Source organism: Penaeus monodon, chromosome 23 (assembly GCF_015228065.2).
Source record: "Penaeus monodon isolate SGIC_2016 chromosome 23, NSTDA_Pmon_1, whole genome shotgun sequence".
NCBI lineage: Eukaryota > Metazoa > Arthropoda > Malacostraca > Decapoda > Penaeidae > Penaeus > Penaeus monodon.
Window position 1 is genome coordinate 30,786,563 of NC_051408.1, and position 256 is coordinate 30,786,818.

A 256-nucleotide genomic window follows, 5' to 3' on the forward strand; every position below is an offset into this window, starting at 1 on the left:
CGTGAAAAGACTTGATCATGCTGGAGACCCATCTTGTGTAGGATATGAAAAAGTCATTTTCTGCTCACAAGGTCGAATGTCTTTATCAGGTCGATGAAAGCGACACACAGAGGCTCAAGACATTTCTTCTGCAACTGGCGAAGAGGGAAGATCATTACTGTAAATCTATAAGCACAGAAGCCACATTATGACTCAGGGTAGATGAGATCCGCTAGCTTCTGCAGGCGGAATTTTGCCTGCGATATTCAAAATTGCG

General features: G+C 43.8%; 1 protein-coding gene across 1 annotated transcript in view; it reads left to right on the plus strand.

Moving 5' to 3' along the window:
* Positions 1 to 256, plus strand: part of LOC119588210 (hemolymph clottable protein-like) — a 24,837-nt gene that overhangs the window by 190 nt on the left and 24,391 nt on the right.